The 21,633-nt window shown below is 40.5% G+C and overlaps 1 long non-coding RNA gene across 27 annotated transcripts in view; it reads right to left on the bottom strand.

Annotated features, from left to right (window-relative positions):
• The window catches only part of LOC103345356 (uncharacterized), a 227,216-nt gene that overhangs the window by 128,543 nt on the left and 77,040 nt on the right, over positions 1-21,633 (bottom strand). For 24 of the 27 annotated variants that reach the window (XR_011381133.1, XR_011381135.1, XR_011381136.1 and 21 more), the window contains one exon: positions 3,539-3,628. This is a non-coding gene — a long non-coding RNA (uncharacterized lncRNA). Of the gene's footprint in view, positions 1-3,538; positions 3,629-4,644; positions 6,472-12,966; positions 21,574-21,633 lie in introns of those variants that run through there. The other 3 variants (XR_011381155.1, XR_011381154.1, XR_011381144.1) reach the window with 3 other exon arrangements.

The raw sequence follows: 21,633 nt of genomic DNA, 5'->3' as shown, positions 1-21,633 counted from the left end.
AAAGCCAAGACATTGTGGTAAAAAAAATGACCTAAATGAAAGATTGTGAGATCCCAGCAGAATGGGCCATCAAAGAAGGAGCTGCCATTCTCTGAAGGGAGGCGAGAACTTCCACTTTGATATCACCTTGTCTAAATAAGATCGGAGTTGGTGAACTCAAGAGGCTTCCATAGCCTTGGCAACTCATGACTAGAGCCTGGGGAGATTGCTGACACCGTAAACAAGAGTGTCAATTGTTAAATCAACAACAGGAGTCACTGTGCACTTACTCCCCATGTAGGATCTCTGTCCTTCATGTGTTGTACTATGTGAATTAACAGTATAACTAGTACTCAAATAGTACTCTATACTTTGTGTTTCTGTGTGTGTGTAAACTGTTGAAATCTTTACTTAGTATATACTAAATTGATCTTCTGTATATAAAGATAATTGAAAATGAATCTTGATGTGAGTGGGATGGGAGAGCAAATAGGAGATCAGAGGGTTGGGGATGGGAGAGAGATTATGGGGGGGAAAAGTCACTGTAATCCAAAAGCTGTACTTTAGAAATTTATATTTCCTAAATAAAAGTTAAAAAAAGGTTACTTTATTTGAAAAGTCACAGTTAGAAAGGATAAACAGACAGAAGTGGGGAGAGGGGTGACATGGGTCTTCCATTCACTGGTTCACTCTCCACATGGCTAAAATGAAGAGTACTGGGCTAGGTCAAAGCCAGGAGGTTCATTTAAGTCTCCCTTGTGGGTGGCAGGGATCCAGACACTCAAGTCATCTTCTACTGCCTTTCCCAGGCTACTAGCAGGGAGCTGGATTGGAAAGTGGACCAACTGGGACTTGAACTGGCACCCGTATGGGATGCTAGCATAGCAGGCAGCAGCTTTACCTGCTACACAGCAATGTCAGGTCCAAGAAATACCATTTTCATAAACTCCATGGGCAGACGGAATCCAGGTCGAGTCAGTACTCAGAACACTGCTCTGTCGTTCCCAGCTTTATGCTTGCAGACTTTTCTTCTGAATACCAGCCCTGATGTCCACAGTTTGACATCAGGAAGCCCAACTCCAAGTACTCTCCACCACCACAGGATCTCACTTGGTGTTTCCTATCTTCCTGAAGCTGGGGGAATGGGAATCTCAAGATCCATCCTTGACATCTCGTCTGCCCCGCCTCCCATTATTCAAGGCATTAGCAGGCCCTCTATTTTTAGAATCTAACTTATTTTTCCCCTTTAAATTCATCCGTTTCTCCCTATCACTGAGTAACCACTCTAGAACTCTCGACAGAGTAAACTTCATTCTCCTCACTACTACACCTTTGGAACTCATCTCTCTTCATTCACTTTTACCTTCCGGGGCAGAATCCTAAGAGTCTCCCAGAGTCCCAGCCCCTGGTGTACATGTTCTGTGTCACGCCTCTCTTAACTGTGGGCAGAACTGTGTGTAGGGCAGATTACACTCCAGTAATTAGCTTATGTGGTACAACAACAGTGAATGGGATTCCAAGGACATAATTAAAGGCCCAACTCCACGAACTTTTGAGGTAAGCTAAGTGAGATCATCCTAAAGGATGTGGACAGTCAGAGAAAGCATTCAACAAGGGGCTTGGACCCTTGGATCAGAGACTGCCCGTACTCACTGAAAAAGCAGCCCGTCATACTGCAGGCAGAGCCACGTGGCCAGAAATGGCAAGCTGGCTGGAGTTGCTTAGAATGGCCCTTGCCTGACAGCCAACAAAATCTGGGTACCTCAGCCCTACAGCCAGAAGGAACTGAATCCTCTAACAGCCTGTCAACTTGGAAAAGAGCTTCAAATAGGACCACAGCCCTGACAGACACCTTGAGTTCAACCAAGCAAAACCCTGAGACCTCAGCTACCCAGTGCCTAGACTCACAAAATGCAGGAACTATCAAAATACTCAATCTGGGGTTGGTATTGCAACAAAACAGGGAAAGCTACCACAGGCTCCACCAGCAGCCATTATAATGGTTCAAGTCCCAGCTGCTCCACTTTCTCTCTGGTTCCCTGAAAATGTACCAGGGAAAGCAGCAGAAAATGGCCCCTGTCACCCATGTAGGAGACCAGGACAGAGTTCCAGCTCTGGCTTCAGCCTAGCCAAGCCCCAACCAATGAAGCCATTTGGGGAGTGAACTACTGGATAGAAGATCTCAACTTATCTGTGTCTCTCCCTCCCTTCTATCATTCATCTTTCAAATAAATAAATCTTCATAATAAACAAATAAATAAATCTGTATTTGCATTAATCTGCTATGTTTGTTACCCAGGTATGGAAAACTACTGCACTCCAACTAATTCTTTTTTTTTCCTTTTTTGTATTATTATTTTATTTTGTTTAAGGATAACCAACTTCATGCCTTTAATGTATACAGATTTGGGAACATGATGATTCTTCCCCATCTACCTCCTTCCCCCACATACTCCCATCCTTCTTCTTCTTCCTTCTTCCTTTTCCATTCTTGTTTTTTACAGAGATCAATCTTTCCAGCTGATTTTTTACACTGCTGCCAGTGTGTTCTTTACAGGGGTGGAGATATCTCCCATAGGTCACAGAAGGCCCAGGAAAATCTTGGGTCTGGCTCTGCCAAGGCAACCACAGGCTGCATTTGAAATTCAATAAATGTACAGCAGGCTAAATTTTAAGGAGGTAATTCTGTATAGCCCATGATTCATGTTATAATAAATAGGCAAGGGGCTGGTGCTATGATGTAGCAGGTAAAGCCATTGCCTTCAGTGTCAGCATCCATATGGGTGCTGGTTCCAGACCTGGCTGCTGTACTTCTGATACAGCTCTCTGCTATGGTCTGGAAAAGCCATAGAAGATGGTCCAAGTCCTTGGGCTCCTATGTCCAAGTAGAGTAAATGAATCCGTGTGAGCCTAGAACACATGGTCTGCAGCTCACTCACCACTTCCCCACTCCAGTGTCTTCTACTACTCTAAGCTCACATGACTTTCATACAGTCACTAGCAAATGCTGTTCTCAGCACGTGAGAAACATGCGCATGGTATAATAACAGCAACAAATCCCAGCTGGCAGCTGCAGGTCACACATGGTGTGTAAACCCATGCAGCCAGGCGAGCTATCCGAGAAAAAACAAAGTGGAAGAGAAAAGACAGAGACTGCATCCTGGAGACCCTGCCTGTCAGTGGTCAAGAGAAGAACACACAGCAGAAACACCTGCAGAGGCAGGGTCAGCGGTGACAAAGCCAGGCCAGTACTATGTGCCAGAAAGTCACTGAAGGCATTGCCCCAGGAAGGACTCATCTTTCAGGTCAAGCACTGCTCAACAACCCCCGATCCACCCCAGGAATAGCACAAGGCTTCTCGGTACTGAGGAGATCAATGTCCTGCGAGAAAAATTCAAGTCTATTGCTTAAAATCACATTCAATTTCAAGTTTCCTAGTCTACAGAAAATTCTTGATCAAATTTCAACAGCCCAGAAAATATTTTGCTGTTGTATTCATTTTATAAACAGAAATACATCACAAACTTTTCAACATGTATTTCATATAAAATGTGCTCACTTCTGCCAACTGGTACGGTAAAAAAGGCTTTTCTCCCACTGTCACTGTCTTCTGTGTAACTAATACTTCAAACATCATCTCTTCTTTAACCTACAGAGCAGAAAAGTAAGTCCTATAAGTAATATTTATGACAATGGGCAGAAACATTTTACAAAAACAAGAGACAACAATATTGTCAAAGCAGCAAATGTACAATAAAAAAAAGGAAAACACTGTGAGTGGGATCCCAGTGAAAAGAACGGTCCATCAAAGAAGGAGGTACCTTTCTCTGAAGGGAGGAGAGAACTTCCACTTTGACTATGACCTTGTCTAAATAAGAACAAAGTCGGCAAACTCAAAAGGCTTCCATAGCCTTGGCAACTCATGACAAGAGCCTAGGGAGATTACTGAAGCCATAAACAAAAGTGTCAATTTGTTAAATCAAAAACAGGAGTCACTGTGCACTTACTCCTCATGTAGGATCTCTGTCCTTAATGTGCTGTTCAATGTGAATTAATGCTATAACTAGTACTCAAACAGTATTTTACACTTTATGTTCAGTGTGGGTGCAAACTGTTGAAATCTTTACTTAGTATATACTAAATTTATTTTCTGTATATAAAAAAAGGAAAACAAACAAAAACTATACTGGGTAACTTTAATATTAGCCAAAGTAGAAGTAGGAGTCCAACTCAACACCAACTTGATCTCCTTCAAAAATAGAGGGAGAAAACAGAAATTAATATAGGTCTTTAAAAAAAAGGTTTTTTTTTCTATTATTTCCCCAGGCCACTTAACTACTTGAGCCATCACTGCTGCCTTCCAGGGAAGTTATAGGAAGTTGAAGTCAGGAATCAGAGCTGCTGGGAACCAAACCCAAGTACTCCAATGAAGAAAATGGGCATTTGAGCCACTTGACACTTAGTCCAAATACCTTCCCAATTAGGTCATTTTAAATTAAAAAGCTTACTTTCTGATTATAACAGATAAATGAATATCACTGTGCAGAATATAGAAAATGAAAAACTAGAAAAAATATTTTAAGACAACCAATCATAATCCAATAATCTTAACAAAAACCTAAAACGTGATAGCACTTGTCAAATTTCAGGAATTCCAGTGGGTACCTCTTTATGTTTCAGATGTGTAATTCTATTCCTGGATGTTGAACTTCAACAGAAAGCTCTTGGCTCCCTCTGTTCAGTTTCTCTGTCCAGCGGTAACTACTAGAATGAATTTGGCATGAATCATGTTGATGCCTGTTTTTCACACTTTTATAGGCATTAAACGTATTCATAAACACTGTTATCTTGACAACTATATTTAGCTTTTCACCTGTATGATATACTGTCACTATTTTTACACCTAACTATGTTGATAATTTGGATTAAGTTTACTTAGAGTAATCGCTATGCAGCATTCCAGCATGCAAACTCACTATACTGTGGAATCCATACTTGTTGACACTATTTGCAAGTATATTTACACTATTTATAATTTTGCACAACTGGAAAACTGCAAATGAATGCTGTTACCTATCAGTTCAAGAGCTTCTGAGAACAAACCCAGCATTGGAATCTCCAGGATGTGGTATACACATTTTCTGTTCTAAGAATACTGGCGAGCTCCTGTAAACAACTTTTATCACTTTGTCCTCTAGGTTGTAAAGAACAAAAAGTCCTTGTTTCTTCAAAGTCTGACTATACTGGGTGTTACCAAGCTTTTGGATTTTGCCAAACTTCTAAGCATGAAAATGCCAAACCAGGGATTTTAAAGTACCCACTATGAGGTCGGCACTGTGGTGTAGCAGGTTCTAGATCAAGTTGTTCCACTTCCAATTCAGCTTTCTGTTAACGCACCTGAGAAAACAGCAGAGGATGGCCCAAGTCCTTGGCTCCCATGCCCCCAGGTGAGACCTGGAGGAAGCTCCTTGCTCTTGGCATTGGATCAGCACAGCCCCAGCCATTTGGGGAGTGAACCAGCAGATGGAAGATCTCTCTCTGTCTGCCTCTGCATTTCTCTGTGGCTCTGTGCTTCAAATGAATGAAAAATCCTAAAAAAAAAATTTCTAATAAAAGTATCCACCCACAGGGGTCTATGTGGTATAATGGGTTAAGCCACCACTTGCAACAAGAGTATCCAAAATGGGCACCGATTCAAGTCCCAATATTCCACTCTGATCCAGCTCCCTGCTAACTCGTGTGGTAAAGCAGCTGAAGATGGCTCAAGTCCTTGTGCCCCTTCACCCTGGTGGGAGACCCAGAAGAAGCTCCTGACTCCTAACTTCAGTCTGGCACAGTCCTGGCTGATGCAGCCTTCTGGGGAGTGAACCAGCAGATGGACAACTCGCTTGTTTTCTCCTTCTCCACCTTCTCTCTAACTCTGCCCTTCAAATAAATAAATCTCTTACAAAAAAAGTTTCCACACACAAATATATACCATCAATAAAATTTTATATAGACGGAAAAACGTAAGTCTGGGGCGGAGCCAAGATGGCGGAATAGTGAGGGCGCGCACCGATAGTCCGGGAAAATTTAGTTTAATAAAAGGGGAGTTGCGGTAGCCTCAGAAAAAAGAACCAGGAAAATATTGCAGACAAAACTCTTCTGGATCCAGTGGGCGTGAATCGGAGGACCTACTGGGAGAACAAGGTCGCCCACCGCGCGCGAAAGCCGAACCGCAGGACCGAGCCGCGGGACTGAGCCGCGGAAGCCGAGCCGAGGGACGGAGCTGCACAAGCTGCAGGGTCTGCGCGCAAGTGCTCGAAGGGGAGTGCAACAGCGGGGAGACTTAGGAAGTCCAGGGCTCCGAGCCCACACATCGGCGCTGGAAGGGGAGCAGACCTGCGTGGAGAGCGTGGGAGCCCACAGTTCGGGACATCAGCGGCAGACTCAACACACCAGCGCTGGAACGCGAGCTGTGCAGAATAACTTCCCTGTTGAATCAAAAAAAAAAGAGAGAGAGAGAGAGAGAGAGAGAGAGAGGTTTACCACGCCTAACCTGGGAGTGTCACCTTTGGCACACCAAACAGAGCTCTCAGGCCACACCCATCTCAAGCCCTAAGGCTCCATCAAAAACAGATAGTCCACTTAATCTAGAGTCATAGTATAACAAGAAAAAGCACCACAGTGAAGAAACCAAATATCTCCAATATGACAAATAACAAACGCAAAAACCAAGGTAATAAAAACAAGGAAGTCACCATGAAGCCCTCAAATGAAAAAGACACCCCAATTCAAGATTATGAGGATGATGACATAGAAGAAATGCAAGAAGCAGATCTCAAAAAATTGATAAGAACATTAAGAAGTTCTCAAAAACAAATTCTTGAACTACAGAAATCCTTAATGGACAAGATAGAAAATCTCTCTCGTGAAAATGAAATATTAAGGAGGAATCAAAATGAAACGAAACAACTAGTACAACAGGAAACTGGGATAGTGACTGAAGTGAAGAATTCAATAGATCAAATAAAAAACACAATAGAGAGCCTTACAAACAGAATGGGAGAAGCAGAAGAGAGAATTTCGGACTTAGAAGACAGAGAACAGGAAAGGATACAGTCAGACCAAAGAAAAGAAGAGGAAATTAGAAATCTGAAACATATTGTCGGGAATCTTCAGGATACTATTAAAAAAACCAACATTCGGGTTCTAGGAGTTCCTGAAGGCATGGAGAGGGAGAAAGGATTAGAAGGCCTTTTTAGTGAGATATTAGCAGAAAATTTCCCAGGTTTGGAGAAGGACAGAGAAATCCTAGTACAGGAAGCTCACAGAACCCCTAATAAACATGACCAAAAGAGACCCTCACCACGGCACGTTGTAATTAAACTCTCCACAGTGAAACATAAAGAAAAGATCCTAAAATGTGCAAGAGAGAAACGTCAGATTACTCTCAGAGGATCTCCAATCAGACTCACAGCTGACTTCTCATCAGAAACTCTACAAGCTAGGAGGGAATGGCAAGATATAGCCCAGGTACTAAGAGAGAACAACTGCCAGCCCAGAATATTATATCCTGCAAAGCTATCATTTGTGAATGAAGGTGAAATAAAGACTTTTCATAACAAACAGAAATTGAAAGAATTTGTTGCCACTCGTCCAGCCCTACAAAAGATGCTTAAAGATGTGTTACACACAGAAACAAAGAAACACGGTCATCAATATGAAAGAAGGTAAAGGAAGGAAACCAAGGAAGGAAAGCTCACAGCAAAAGATCACAGGGAATTCAAAGCATATATTAGAACTTATCTTTGGCAAATGGCAGGGCAAAGTTACCACTTATCATTAGTCACATTGAACGTGAATGGCCTGAACTGTCCAGTTAAAAGACACCGTTTGGCTGATTGGGTTAAAAAACAAAACCCATCTATTTGCTGCTTACAAGAAACACATCTTTCCAACAAAGATCCATACAGACTGAAAGTGAAAGGCTGGAAAAAGATATACCATGCCAACAGAAATGAAAAAAGAGCAGGCGTAGCCATCTTAATATCAGACACCATAAACTTTACCACAAAAACCATTAAGAGAGACAAAGAGGGACACTACATAATGATTAAGGGATCAATTCAACAGGAAGATATAACAATTATCAATGTATATGCACCTAACTACAGGGCACCGGTTTATCTAAAAGATTTGTTAACGGACTTAAAGGGAGACTTAGACCCCAATACAATAGTACTGGGGGACTTCAATACTCCACTCTCAGAAATAGACAGATCATCCGGACAGAAGCTCAACAAGGATACAGTAGATTTAAACGACACTATAGCCCAAATGGATCTAACAGATATATACAGAACTTTCAATCCTACAGCTAAAGATTATACATTCTTCTCAGCAGTACATGGAACCTTCTCTAGGATTGACCACATACTAGGCCATAAAGCAAGTCTCAGCAAATTCAAAAGAATTAGAATCATACCATGCAGCTTCTCAGACCATAAAGGAATGAAGTTGGAAATGAACAACTCAGGAATCCCTAGAGCATACACAAACACATGGAGATTGAACAACATGCTCCTGAATGAACAATGGGTCATAGAAGAAATCAAAAGAGAAATCAAAAACTTTCTGGAAGTAAATGAGGATAACAGCACAACATACCAAAACTTATGGGACGCAGCAAAAGCAGTGTTAAGAGGAAAGTTTATATCAATAGGTGCCTACATCAAGAAATTGGAAAGGCACCAAATAGATGAGCTTTCTATTCACCTCAAGGATCTAGAAAACCTACAGCAAACCAGACCCAAATCTAGTAGGAGAAGAGAAATAATTAAAATCAGAGAAGAAATCAACAGGATTGAATCAAGAAAAACATTACAAAAAATCAGCCAAACGAGGAGCTGGTTTTTTGAAAAAATAAACAAAATTGACACCCCATTGGCCCAACTAACTAAAAAAAGAAGAGAAAAGACCCAAATCAATAAAATCAGAGATGAAAAAGGAAATGTAACAACAGACACCACAGAAATAAAAAGAATCCTCAGAAATTACTACAAGGACTTGTATGCCAGCAAACAGGGAAACCTACCAGAAATGGATAGATTCCTGGACACATGCAACCTACCTAAATTGAACCAGGAAGACATCGAAAACCTAAACAGACCCATAACTGAGACAGAAATTGAAACAGTAATAAAGGCCCTCCCAACAAAGAAAAGCCCAGGACCAGATGGATTCACTGCTGAATTCTACCAGACATTTAAAGAAGAACTAACTCCAATTCTTCTCAAACTATTCAGAACAATTGAAGAAGAGGGAATCCTCCCAAATTCTTTCTATGAAGCCAGCATCACCTTAATTCCTAAGCCGGGAAAAGATGCAGCACTGAAAGAGAATTACAGACCAATATCCCTGATGAACATAGATGCAAAAATCCTCAATAAAATTCTCGCCAATAGAATGCAACAACACATCAGAAAGATCATCCACCCAGACCAAGTGGGATTTATCCCTGGTATGCAGGGATGGTTTAATGTGCGCAAGACAATCAATGTGATACACCACATTAACAGACTGCAGAAGAAAAACCATATGATTCTCTCAATAGATGCCGAGAAAGCATTTGATAAAATACAACACCCGTTCATGATGAAAACTCTAAGCAAACTGGGTTTGGAAGGAACATTCCTCAATACAATCAAAGCAATCTATGAAAAACCCACAGCCAACATCCTATTGAATGGGGAAAAGTTGGAAGCATTTCCACTGAGATCTGGGACCAGACAGGGATGTCCACTCTCACCACTGCTATTCAATATAGTTCTGGAGGTTCTAGCCAGAGCTATTAGGCAAGAAAAAGAAATTAAAGGGATACAAATTGGGAAGGAAGAACTCAAACTATCCCTCTTTGCAGATGACATGATTCTTTATTTAGGGGACCCAAAGAACTCTACCAAGAGACTATTGGAACTCATAGAAGAGTTTGGCAAAGTAGCAGGGTATAAAATCAATGCACAAAAATCAACAGCCTTTGTATACACAGACAATGCCATGGCTGAGGAAGAACTTCTAAGATCAATCCCATTCACAATAGCTACAAAAACAATCAAATACCTTGGAATAAACTTAACCAAGGATGTTAAAGATCTCTACGATGAAAATTACAAAACCTTAAAGAAAGAAATAGAAGAGGATACCAAGAAATGGAAAAATCTGCCATGCTCATGGATTGGAAGAATCAATATCATCAAAATGTCCATTCTCCCAAAAGCAATTTATAGATTCAATGCAATACCAATCAAGATACCGAAGACCTTCTTCTCAGATCTGGAAAAATTGGTGCTGAAATTTATATGGAGGCACAAGAGACCTCGAATAGCTAAAGCAATCTTGTACAACAAAAACAAAGCCGGAGGCATCACAATACCAGATTTCAGGACATACTACAGGGCAGTTGTAATCAAAACAGCATGGTACTGGTACAGAAACAGAAGGATAGACCAATGGAACAGAATTGAAATACCAGAAATCAACCCAAACATCTACAGCCAACTTATATTTGATCAAGGATCTAAAACTAATTCCTTGAGCAAGGACAGTCTATTCAATAAATGGTGCTGGGAAAATTGGATTTCCACGTGCAGAATCATGAAGCAAGACCCCTACCTTACACCTTACACAAAAATCCACTCAACATGGATTAAAGACCTAAATCTACGACCTGACACCATCAAGTTACTAGAGAACATTGGAGAAACCCTTCAAGATATTGGCACAGGCAAAGAGTTTCTGGAAAAGACCCGGGAGGCACAGGCAGTCAAAGCCAAAATTAACTATTGGGATTGCATCAAATTGAGAAGTTTCTGTACTGCAAAAGAAACAGTCAGGAGAGTGAAGAGACAACCGACAGAATGGGAAAAAATATTTGCAAACTATGCAACAGATAAAGGGTTAATAACCAGAATCTACAAAGAGATCAAGAAACTCCACAAAAACAAAACCAACAACCCAATTAAGAGATGGGCCAAGGACCTCAATAGACATTTTTCAAAAGAGGAAATCCAAATGGCCAACAGGCACATGAAAAAATGTTCAAGGTCATTAGCAATCAGAGAAATGCAAATCAAAACCACAATGAGGTTCCACCTCACCCCGGTTAGAATGGCTCACATGCAGAAATCTACCAACAACAGATGCTGGCGAGGATGTGGGGAAAAAGGGACACTAACCCACTGTTGGTGGGAATGCAAACTGGTTAAGCCACTATGGAAATCAGTCTGGAGATTCCTCAGAAACCTGAAGATAACCCTACCGTTCGACCCAGCCATCCCACTCCTTGGAATTTACCCAAAGGAATTTAAATTGGCAAACAAAAAAGCAGTCTGCAGCCTAATGTTTATTGCAGCACAATTCACAATAGCTAAGACCTGGAACCAACCTAAATGCCCATCAACGGTAGACTGGATAAAGAAATTATGGGATATGTACTCTTTAGAATACTATACTGCAGTAAGAAACAACGAAATCCAGTCATTTGCAACAAAATGGAGGAATCTGGAACACATCATGCTGAGTGAAATAAGCCAGTCCCAAAGGGACAAATACCATATGTTCTCCCTGATCGGTGACAACTGACTGAACACCAAAATGGAAACTTGTTGAAGTGAAAGGGACACTATGGGAAACGGTGACTTGATCAGCATAGCCCTGACTGTTAATGAACAACTTAATACATTATCCCTCTTAGTAGTTTTTTTGTCTGTTCTACTTAATATGACTGATTCAATTCTGTAATTAATACACAGTTATTCTTAAGTGTTGAAATTTAACTGAAATGTGATCCCTGTTAAACATAAGAGTAGGAATAAGAGAGGGAAGAGATATATAATTTGGGACATGCTCAAGCTGACTTGCCCCAAATGGTAGAGTTAGAAACATACCAGGGGACTCCAATTTAATCCCATCAAGGTGGCATGTACCAATGCCATCTCACTAGTCCAAGTGATCAATTTCAGTTCGCAATTGATCATAATGAAAGGACTAAGAGTCAAAGGGAGCACATAAGCAAGTCTAGTACCTGCTAACACTAACCGATAGAATAAATAAAGGGGAGAGTGATCCAACATGGGAAGTGAGATACTCAGCAGACTCATAGAATGGCAGATGCCCTAAATAGCACTCTGGCCTCAGAATCAGCCCTAAAGGCATTCAGATCTGGCTGAAAAGCCCATGAGAGTATTTCAGGCATGGAAATCCAAGACACTCTGGCAAAAGATCTCTGTGAGTGAGATCTCAGTGGAAAGAACAGGTCTTCAAAGAAGGAGGTACCTTTCTCTGAAGGGAGGAGAGAACCTCCACTTTGACTATGACCTTGTCTAAACAAGATAAGAGTCGGAGAACTCAAGGGGCTTCCATAGCCTTGGAAACTCATGACTGGAGCATAGGGAGATTACTGATGCCATAGACAGGAGTGTCAATTGGTAAAGTCAACAACAGGAGTCACTGTGCACTTACTCCTCATGTAGGATCTCTGTCCTTAATGTGCTGTGCATTGAGATTTAATGCTATAATGAGTACTCAAATAATATATTTCACTTTGTGTTTCTATGGGGGTGCAAACTGTTGAAATCTTTACTTAATGCATACTAAACTGATCCTCTGTAAAAAAAAAAAAAAAAAAAAAAAAAAAAAAAAAAAGAAAAGAAAAGAAAAGAAACTATCAACTCCCAACTTGACTCTCACTGGGATTAAACATGACAATAGGTCTGATCTGATTTCATCATCATTAAAAAAAATCATCTATTATTTTTCACTTTATGTTTCTGTGTGGGAGCAAACTGTTGAAATCCTTACTTAATGTATACTAAGCTGATCTTCTGTATATTAAGATAATCGAAAATGAATCTTGATGTGAATGGAAGGGGAGAGGGAGTGGGAAAGGGGAGGGTTGTGGGTGGGACGGTATGGGGGGGAAGCCATAGTAATCCATTATTCGTACTTTGGAAACGTATATTCATTAAATAAAAGTTAAAAAAAAAAAAAGAAAAAAAAAATTTTATATAGACATTATAACATAAAAATACATCACCAAATGTTTAGATTACAAGGAGAGGCTAAAATAGAAAAGGAGAGAGGGGAGCATGACTACCAGCAATTTATGACAGGTCAGTGAACACATTTTAAACGATGATTTTAAATCATATTGAATGGGGGAAAACATCAGGCACATGTAGGACCATAAACTGTATGTACAGCTTCTTCAGAGCATCAGTGACTCAATGCTTACATTTTAAAAGCTGCCTATATTTGGGGCACATGTCCTTCACAAATACACTAAAACGAAAAATGAACCACCATATTTAGATACAAACACTCAAGCTTCTAGATACATTTAAAGTCCTTTGAAAAATAAAAATAACACCAGAAAATACAAAAATGGCAAAAAATGTGTGGTAAAAAGCAAGTAATACTCTGATGTATGAATGTTTTTAGCTTATCTGTATATTTTATTTATTTGAAAGGCAGGAAAAGAAAGAGAAACAGATAGTATCACTCCCTCAGATGCCCTACGTAGGCAGGGATGGAACAGGCTGAAATCAGGGGCAGGGAATTCAACCTGCTTCCACCACACAGGTGGCAGAGACCCAAGGATGTAAGCCATCACCACCAACTCCAAGGCTGAGATTAGCAGGAAGCTGAAATCAGGAGCAGAGCCAGACTCACACTTGGCAGGTCCTCTGATATGGGACATACATACCCAAGAAGCATCTTGAACATGAGGGCAAACACCCACCCCTATTGTGAGGCAGACATCTGCAAAAACTCAAGGTAAACATCTCAGAATAAATGAGCTCAAGAGAGTTCTTAGAAGAAACAAACAATGTGAGCTAGCAAGAGCAAGGAACAATGCTCACTTCCACACCCTTGAGGGGACAGTATCAAGCGGTACAACCATTGTAGAGAATAATTTGAACATATCAATAAGGCTCAATACATACACATACCATAACTCCAAAATTCTACACCTTTGACTAACTCCTAGAATAATCCTCACACAGGTTAGCAAGGTGTTGTGCACAAAAATGCCTATCATAGTTCAATTTAACATTGAAAATTTGAAAACAGGAATAGAAATGATAACCACTAAATTCAAAAGGATGGTTTTACCTTTGGATAGCACAGGAAACACAGCAGACCTCATTTTATGCAATATCTCACTGAGTGGGGCTGTGAGTGCCTAAGTGTTTTTATATTGTGCTTTACATGGTATGTGTGTTAGAAACGTTCCCTAACTTAGAGGAAAACAAGAAAATAGAGTAAAGCAGAAATAAATCATAAAATGGTAGAAATGATAAATCTATGACAAAAATTAAGAAACATGAACAGAAAGCTAACATGGAGAAAAATTTTAAAGAATCACACTAATAAATCATTTACAGGGAGGCCAGCATTGTGGCACAGTGGGTTAAGAACATCTGCAGCACTGGCATCCCATTTTTATGGGTGGCAGCTCAAGTCCTGGCTGCTCCATTTCAGATCCAGATCTCTGCTATGGCCAGGAAAGCAGTGGAGGATGGTCCAAGTGCTTGCCCCTGCACCCACATGGGAGACCCAGAAGAGGCTCTTGGCTCCTGGCTTTAGCCTGGCTCAGAATGGGCGGTTGTGGCCATTTGGGGAGTTATCCAGCAAGTAGAAGACCTCTGCCACTCTCTGTAACTCTGCCTTTCAAATAAATGAAATAAATAATTTACAAAGAACATCAATCAATAAATATTAGGGGGCAATATTGTGGCTTAGCACCATTTGCAAAGCCAGCATCCATTTTGGAATGCCAGAGTTCAAATCCCATCTACTCCACTGCCAGTACATCTTTCTGCTAATGTGCTTGGGAAGGTAGTGGAAAACGGTCAAATACCTGCGCCCCTGCACCCATGTGGGAGACCAGTTCTGGTTTGGTCCAGACTCATCTGCTGAGGCCATTTGAGAAGTGAACCAGAGGATGGAAGATCTCTCTGTGTATTTCTCCTTCTTTACCTGTTATTCTGCTTTCACATAAAGAAACTCTTTAAAAAAAAACAATAAATTCTAAATTTTGAATACATTATTCCTCAGAAAAAAACACAAAATATCAAAATAAATCAAGAATATTTGAAAACCCCAAAAAGTTTGTTAACCAAGAAGAAATGAAAAACACCAAATACAGTTGCTCATAAGGTTGTTCTCTCTCAAACTTGTAAAGAAACACATTACTCTCTGCTGATGACCTTTCTTCTAAATACAGAACAAAGGGTGAACAACCACTCCAGTTACTGAAGGAGAGGGCTGAGCCAGCACTGAACCTCATAAAGATGGCACACGCACACACACACACACACACACACTGTTTATTCTATTTGGTAATCATTCTAACAAAAGTATGACTGAATTCTCAGCTACCTCCATCATTTTAAAATATTATTTTTAACTGTATTAATATAAAACAGGTGGCAATGGGTTCAATATCTAATTTGCAAGCCCTCATATTTACCTGAGAAATTGATACATGTATATTAAAAACAGATACTTTACATTGTCTTGGAAGATGTTAAAATTTACACAAACACATAGATCTGGTGAAAACTGATCTTTTTGGAAATCGTGATGATTCTAAAATCTCAGCACAAAATCAGCCTCCACAGTTACCACCAATTCATCCTGAGCTTGTTCATCTCTCACAATTTCACAAAAATCCATCAAATGGGCTTTTACTTTTCCCCAGTTAACAAAAAATACCTGGAAACATTAAATTAAATTAAATTAAATTAAATTAAAACACTACTTTTAAAAGAAAAAAAGGATCAGGAAAAAAAATTGCAGAGGAAACTCTTCCGGAGCTATTTGCAGTGACTCAGAGGACCTACTGGGAGAGCAGGGTCGCCCACTGCGCGGAAGCCGAACCATGGGAACTGCAGAGTCTGAGCAGCAGTACGGGAAGGGGAGTCGATGTGACACAGACACCAGCGGGGAGAGGAGGGATGCCTAGGGCTCCGAGTCCACACATCGGCGCTGGAAGCGGAGGTGAGCTCAGTAACCGGAGACATTGGTGGGGAAACGGCAGACAGAATTTTAGAGGGAAGCAGGCTTTGAAGTGGTAAAGTTCAACAGACTACAGGAGAGAAGGGAAAAAAATAAAAATAAAAAAAAGGTGGGGGCATACTGGTACAGACAAGTTCCACTCTCCGCCAACCTTGCAAAGGCTAGCAAGAGACAAAGAGCTGGGATATACATAATAAAAGGGGACACTTAAGGCTACAATCCAGTAGCCTAGGAAACCCAGTGGGAGTCCACAGGAGAAACCGAGCCTGCACAGACTCTTTGGGTAGAAGCCAGAGATCTGAAGCTAAATACCATCCATTCTGCTCAGCCTTGCAGTATTACTTACCTCCTGAACAAAAAATAAAATAAAATAAATAAATGAATAAATAAATAGAGATTTACCATGCATAACATTGGCACACCTGTAACCCTGAAGAACCAAGCAGAGCTCTCAGGCCACACTCATCACAAGCCTCCAAGGCTCCTCCAACAGCAGGCAGTCCACTTAACACAGACATAGCATAAAAAAATAACACCTCACCGTGAGGGAAAAAGAATTAACCATGCCAAGCAATAAACACAGAAATCGAGGGAACAAGATCAACGATGACACTATGATGCCTCCAAATAAACAAAACACACCAAGCCAAGATTATGAAGATGATGAGATAGAAGAAATGCAAGATACGGATTGCAAAAAATTTATAATAAGAACATAAAAGTTTCCAAAAGCAAATCCTTGAACTACAGAAATCCTTATTGGACAAGATTGAAAATCTCTCTCATGAAAATGAAATTTTAAGGAAGAATCAAAATGAAATGCAGAAAGTAGTAGAACAGGAAAGTGTGATAGTGAAGAGAAATCAAAATGAAATGAAGAGCTCAATATATCAAATGACAAACACATTAGAGAGCCTTAAAAACAGAATGGGTGAAGCAGAAGAGAGAACATTGGACTTAGAAGACAGAGCACAGGAAAACATACAGTCAAACCAAAGAAAAGAAGAGGAAATTAGAAATCTAAAAAATATTGTTGGGAATCTACAGGATACTATTAAAAAAACCAACATTCGAGTTCTAGGAGTTCCTGAAGGCATGGAGAGAGAGAAAGGATTAGAAGGCCTTTTTAGTGAGATACTAGCAGAGAACTTTCTGGGTCTGGAGAAGGACAGAGAAATCCTAGTACAGGAAGCTCATAGAACCCCCAGTAAACATGACCAAAAGAGATCCTCAACACGACACGTTATAATTAAACTCACCACAGTGAAACCTAAAGAAAAGATCCTAAAATGTGCAAGAGAGAAACGTCAGATTACTCTCAGAGAATCTCCAATCAGACTCACAGCAGACTTCTCATCAGAAACACTACAGGCTAGGAGGGAATGGCGAGGCATAGCACAGGTGCTAAGAGAGAAAAATTGCCAGAACAGAATATTATATCCTGCTAAGCTCTCATTTGTGAATGAAGGTGAAATAAAGACCTTTCATAGCAAACAGAAATTGAAAGACTTTGCCGCCACTCGTCCAGCACTGCAAAAGATACTTAAAGATGTGCTACACTCAGAAACACAGAAACACGGCCATCAATATGAAAGAAGGGAAAGGAAGAACACCTACCAGTAAAAGAGCATGGGAAGCTCAAAGCATATATTAGAACTGATCTTTGGCAAATGGCAGGGCAAAGTCACTATGTATCAATAGTCACATTAAACGTGAATGGACTTAACTCTTCAGTTAAAAGACACTGATTGGCTGACTGGCTTAAGGAACACAACCCAACTATTTGTTGCCTACAAGAAAAACATCTCTCTAACAAAGAGGCATGCAGACTGAAAGTGAAAGGTTGGAAAAAGATATTCCATGCCAACAAAAAAAAAGCAGGTGTAGCCATATTAATATCAGACAAAATAAACTTTAATACAAAAACTGTTAAGAGAGACAAAGAGGGGCACTATGTAATGATTAACGGTTCAATTAAACAGGAAGATGTAACAATTATCAATGTATATGCACCTAATTACAGGACACCCGTCTATTTAAAAGATATGTTAAGGGACTTAAAGGGAGACTTAGATTCCAATACAATTGTACTGGGGGACTTCCATACTCAGAAATAGACAGATCAACAGGACAGAAGATCAACAAGGATACAGTAGATTTAAACGACACTATAGCCCAAATGGATCTAACAGATATCTACAGAACTTTCAAGCCTACATCTAAAGTCTTTACATTCTTCTCAGCAGTGCATGGAACCTTCTCTAGGATTGATCACATACAGCAAGTCTCAGCAAATTTAAAAGAATTAGAATCATACCATGCAGCTTCTCAGACCACAGCGGAATGAAGCTGGAAATTAGCAACTCAGGGAACCCCAGAAAGTATGCAAACACATGGAGACTGAACAACATGCTCCTGAATGAACACTGGGTCATTCAAGAAATCAAAAGAGAAATCAGAAACTTTCTGGAAGTAAATGAGGATAACAACACAACATATCAAAACTTATAGGATACGGCAAAAGCAGTATTGAGAGGCAAGTTTATACCAATCGGGGCCTATATCAAGAGATTGGAAAGACACCAAATAAAATACCTTTCAGCGCATCTCAAGGACCTAGAAAAACTGCAGCAAACCAAACCCAAATCTAGTAGGAGAAGAGAAATAATTAAAATCAGAGAAGAAATTAACAGGTTTGAATTGAAAAAAAAAAAAACATTACAAAAAAATCAGCCAAGCGAAGAGCTGGTTTTTTGAAAAAATAAACAAAATTGAGACTCCATTGGCCCACCTAACTAAAAAAAGAAAAGACCCAAATCAATAAAATCAGAGATGAAAAAGGAAACGTAACAACAGACACCACAGAAATAAAAAGAATCATCAGAAATTACTATAAGGACTTGTATGCCAGCAAACAAGAAAATCTATCAGAAATGGATAGATTCCTGGACACATGCAATCTACTTAAATTGAACCAGGAAGACATAGAAAACCTAAATAGACCCATAACTGAGACAGAAATTGAAACAGTAATAAAGGCCCTCCCAACAAAGAAAAGCCCAGGGCCAGATGGATTCACTTCTGAATTCTACCAGACATTTAAAGAAGAACTATTTCCATTTCTTCTCAAACAATTATTCAGAACAATCCAAAAAGATGGAATTCTCCCAAATTCTTTCTATGAAGCCTGCATCACCTTAATCCCTAAGCCAGAGAAAGATGCAGCACTGAAAGAAAATTACAGACCAATATCCCTGATGAACATAGACACAAAAATCATCAATAAAATTCTCGCCAATAGAATACAACACATCAGGAAAATCATCCACCCAGACCAAGTGGGATTTATCCCTGGTATGCAGTGATGGTTCAGCATTCGCAAATCAATCAATGTGATTCACCACATTAACATACTGCAGAAGAAAAACCATATGATTACCTCAATAGATGCAGAGAAAGCATTTGATAAAATTCAACACCCTTCCATGATGAAAACTCTAAGCAAATTGGGTATAGAAGGAACATTCCTCAATATAATCAAAGCAATTTATGAAAAACCCACGACCAGCATCCTATTGAATGGGGAAAAGTTGGAAGCATTTCCACTGAGATCTGGCACCAGACAGGGATGCCCACTCTCACCACTGCTATTTAACATAGTTCTGGAAGTTTCAGCCAGAGCCATCAGACAAGAAAAAGAAATCAAAGGAATACAAATTGAGAAGGAAGAAGTCAAACTATCCCTCTTTGCAGACGATATGATTCTTTACTTAGAGGATCCAAAGAACTCTATTAAGAGACTATTGGAACTCATAGAGGAGTTTGGCAAAGTGGCAGGATATAAAATCAATGCACAAAAATCAACAGCCTTTGTATACACAAGCAATGCCATGGCTGAGAAAGAACTGCTAAGATCAATCCCATTCACAATAGCTACAAAAACAATCAAATACCTTGGAATAAACTTAACCAAGGACGTTAAAGATCTCTACGATGAGAATTACAAAATCTTAAAGAAAGAAATAGAAGAGGATACCAAAAAATGGGGGTGCAAACTGTTGAAATCTTTACTTAATGTATACTAAACTTATCTTCTGTAAAAAAGAAGAAGAAGAAATTATCAATTCCCAATGTGACCCTCACTGGGATTAAACATTAAATTAAATGACAATAGGTCTGATCTGATTTCATCATCATTTAAAAAATCATCTATTATTTTTCACTTTCTGTTTCTGTGTGGGAGCAAACTGTTGAAATCTTCACTTAATGTATGCTAAACTGATCTGTATATAAAGAGAATCGAAAATGAATCCTCATGTGAATGGAAGGGGAGAGGGAGGGGAAAGGGGAGGGTTGCGGGTGGGAGGGACGTTATGGGTGGGGAAGCCATTGTAATCCATAAGCCGTACTTTGGAAATTTATATTCATTAAATAAAAGTTTAAAAAATAAATAAAAAATAAAAATAAATTAAATCTTAAATGAAAAATTTAAATTTCAACTATACCAGTTATTGTAACTATTTTTATATTTTATACCAACCAAAGCCTTAAGGTTAAAATTACTGTCAATCTGAAGGGACTAGAGGCATCACTTTTTTAAAATTTATTCATGTATCAGAAAGGTAGAGTTACAGACCGCAATGGCTGGAGATGCACCTATCTGAAGCCAGGAGCCAGGAGCCTCCTCCGGGTCCCCATGCAGGTGCAGGGGCCCAAGGACCTAGACCATGCTCCACTGCTTTCCCAGGCCGTAGCAGAGAGCTGGATGGGAAGAGGATCAGCTGGGACTAGAACCAGCACCCACATGGGATGTCGGCCAGCTCAAGGAAATCACCTTTTAAAATAACTTCAAGGGCAGCGCTGTGGCACAGCAGGTTACTATAGCAGTAGCATCCCATACAGGCGCCAGTTCAAGTCCCAGCCACTCTACTTCCAATCCAGCTCTCTGCTGTGGCCTGGGAAAGCAGTGGAAGAGGGTCCAAGTTCAAGCCCTGAACCCTCCAGTCACACCAACAGCGATGCCCTGAACCTGCCAGCAGCATCAAGAGGGATGCTCCGAACCTGCCATCCCAGCAACAGGGATGCCCCGAATCCACCAGCCTCACCAACAGCGGTGCCTTGAAACCACCAGCCACACTAACAGGGATGCCCTGAACCTGCCAGGCACACCACCAGCAATGCCCTGAACCTGCCAGGCACAAAAACAGAGGTGCCCTGAACACGAAAGCCAACCAACAATGACGCCCCAAAACTGCCAGCCACACCAAAAGGATGCCCCTACCTGCCAACCACACCGACAGGGATGCCCCAAAACCACCAGCCACACCAACAGTGACAAATGATCCCACCAGCCACATCAACAGGGATGCCTGAACCTGGAAGCCACACCAGCAGGGATGCCCCAAACTTGGCTGTTACACCAACAGGGAAGCCCCAAACATGACAGCCACAACAGCTATGCCTCAAAACTGCCAGTCATGCCAATAGCAATGCCGCAAACCCACCAGTTACACCAATAGGGATTCCTCAAACCTGCCTGCCACACCAACAGCAATGCCCTGAACCTGCCAGCTATATCAACAGCGATGACCA

The sequence above is a fragment of the Oryctolagus cuniculus genome, chromosome 12, assembly GCF_964237555.1.
Source record: "Oryctolagus cuniculus chromosome 12, mOryCun1.1, whole genome shotgun sequence".
NCBI lineage: Eukaryota > Metazoa > Chordata > Mammalia > Lagomorpha > Leporidae > Oryctolagus > Oryctolagus cuniculus.
This window is presented reverse-complemented; position numbering and strand designations above follow the sequence as displayed.